Source organism: Pipistrellus kuhlii, unplaced genomic scaffold, assembly GCF_014108245.1.
Source record: "Pipistrellus kuhlii isolate mPipKuh1 unplaced genomic scaffold, mPipKuh1.p scaffold_m20_p_10, whole genome shotgun sequence".
Classification (NCBI taxonomy): Eukaryota; Metazoa; Chordata; class Mammalia; order Chiroptera; family Vespertilionidae; genus Pipistrellus; species Pipistrellus kuhlii.
The window spans coordinates 36,871,460-36,874,619 of NW_023425405.1; positions in this window are offsets into that span (position 1 = coordinate 36,871,460).

Below are 3,160 nucleotides of genomic sequence, written 5' to 3' on the forward strand. Positions count from 1 at the left end.
ACCTGTGAATGCCCCCAGATCGCATGCAAGCCCCTGGATGCTGGAGCTTTGTCGGGGTTCTGCAGAGAGAAGTTTGCATGATGAGTCATGCTGGCAGAGCTGCAGTCCAGGCTGGGGGAGGCAAGGAGAGGAACAGGAGCATATTTACGGGAAATAATCCACCTTAAAAACAACAACAACAGCAACACACAGCATTTCTGCTTTTACAAAAATGTGTTTACTTGTCAAGTAGGATCACAGAATGATAAACTGGAAAACAATTTTGACTCGTGCACTTGGTCAAGACAGAAAAAGCTGAGGCCAGAGAGTTTATGAGACTTGCTCAAGACAACACAGTTGATGAGTGGCAAAGGGGAGAGACTCCAACCTGGTGCCAAGCTTCATACTTTTAGTTTTTGAACCACACGATTCTGCATCTGCACAGCTCTCGTTCTCTGTCTCCTCTCCTTAAACTGACTTGTCGGTGCGAGGAAGAGATAGGCAGCCACATTGGGGTAGATGATAAAGGTATCCTACCCTCTTTAAAGTGGATGCATCTCTGAAAACTTGACACGCTTATAAAATAAACATGGATCAATGCTTATTTTACATATTTTTTATGTGGTCCCCTGTTTACTGGGGCGGGGGGGGGGAGGTTCAAAAGCTGACACGGAGTTCATCTTTTGGCAAATATTTTGAAGGATGCTGTTTTTTAAAAAAAATACATCAACAAATGTATTTGTTGCTGCAAGCAACAAAGCACATTTTCAAGCCACAAGCATTTTTCTGAAGAGAGAATCGGAATGAAAACCCTGCTGCCAGCCAGGCGTTTGGTGACCTGTCTTTAGCGCGTCGGCCGCTTGATGGCAGTGTTCCTCGGCAAATGAGTCTGTAAAACCAGCCGCAGTATCCCAGAAAAACAAATCTGAGCCAATGCAGATAAGTCGTGATTGAGATGAAATCACAAATATGGATGAAAAATTGGGTTGTTTTTTTTTTACCCACATATACTATATCCTTTCTGGTCCTATTTTCCTACCATGGATTTCTCTGTTCAGAATTTGCCATGGGTTTATGATGTTATAGAATGAATTTCAAGGCACCAGTGGCAAATAAATATGTAAATATAAACTAATCATTATTATAAGGGAGAGAGGATTGTCTGTTTATTGTTTGTTTCACACAATGATGTTCAGAAGAAGAGCACCTAAAATAATCAACTAAGTATGCTCTGTACCGTGCGTGTTCAGGTTCTCCTTTTCAGGTTGTTATTGTTTTATGAGTCTCTGTCTTTGGGTGTGGGAAAGCAAGGCGAGCTTGCTTCTCATGCTCACAATTTTTCTCTAAGGCTGAAAATATTCCCTATAAGACCAGAGTGAGATTTCGTGAGTCTCTTCTAAAAAGGCGTGAAGCCACAGATGGAGGTTAAAACAGCAGCTACTGTCAGTCAAGGCCCCAGGCAAGACTGTGAAATCAAAGATTTGTTCCTGTTTCCCAGCTCTGTTCCTTTCTAGTGTCTGTGTGCTGCCTCTTGATAGCTCCAGGGGGTAAAAGGGCTAGGCTCGTCCTCCAGCTCTTTCTTCTGTTTCCCTATCCCTTTTAGGTGGATTTGGTATTTTAAACATGGGTTGCGTAAGCTTTCTATAAATCTCCAAAGAATGAATGTCAGTCATCTGCAAGGGAATATTTTGGGACAGGCATGCAATGTACCCCTAACTTATACAATTAATAGCCTTGTCCAAAAGCTATCCGATGACTCTCTGGGCTTGGCTGGCAGCCCTCCCACAATTCTACAATTATTGAGTTGTTATTATGCGTCTGACACTGATATACTCAGGAAGAAAGATGAGTAGGATGCAGCCCCGGTCTCAGGAATTTTATAGTCTAATCCAAGAAAGTAGACATTACCGACTACACAAGTCAGAGTAGAATGCACTGTGAGAACACAAAACACAGGAGGCGAGGGGCTGGGGCATTGTAGCAGGGAGCACTCACACCTTTTGGTATAAGGAGAGATAGTCATTAGACATAATTTATGGTTTATTCTATTCCATGGGCAGCCTTAATTTTGATAGTGGCTCTCAAATTTTAAGGTACTTCAGAATCCTCGGGAATACTTGTCATAGCACAGACTGCTGCGTCCCTGGAAGTTTGGGTGAGACCTGAAAACTGGCTTAATGCCAGAGCTGCGGTTTGGCACTCAAGAACAACTGCTTTATGGGCTCTATGGAATAGTTGCCAGGTTAGAGAAAGTCACCTCATCCAAGGGTTGTACTGCAAAAATACCTCCTGAGTCTCTCTTCCTTCATTATGGTTTCTATATTTCAATGATCAAAAATACCAGATAATTGATTTATCTTAACCACATGCCAGTTTGGGATGAAAAAACAAACAAACCATTTTACTGTTGAAAATATGTTGCATGTAATGACATAAAATGAATTTTAAAATGTGTTTAATCTTTGCCAAAGAACCCGATGATTTGAAACCGTGTTTTAAGCAATGATAATCAGTCATTGGGGGTTAAAATAACTTAAAACGCTGAAAGAAATATACAAAAACAATTAAAACACAAGGAAAAAAATGTATATGATAATGACCAACTTGCCTGATTATTTCATTTGGTAAATTTTATTTCTTTAAAAATATCAAAACATGAAGCTATTTGAGTGAAATAAGCCAATCAATGAAAGAGAAACACCACATGACCTCACTCATTTATGGATAATAAAGAACATTATAAGCTGATGAACCAAAAGATAGATATAGAGACAGTAAAGCAACAAGCAGACTGTCAATTTACAGTGGGGAGGGGAGGGAGATCTGGGGGAGATAATAGATCAACCGAAGGATTTGTATACATGCATATAAGTACAGCCAATGGACATAAAACTCTGGGGAGGGAGGGTATGTATGGGAGGAAGGGAGGGGGGCAAAAAAATCAAAATAAAATATATTTAAAAAAAACATGAAGCTATTAAGTGCTACAGTCTACATATATCCTATTTTTATATTTTAAGCAAAAAAATAACAAATGGCTAAGACATATACAGGATGGGGCAAAAGTAGGCTTACAGTTATGAGTACATGAATAGAAGAGTTTATTCTTGTATTATATATGTTTCCATATGAACAACAGTAAACCTACTTTTGCCCACCCTGGTATATGGCTGGGGCAATC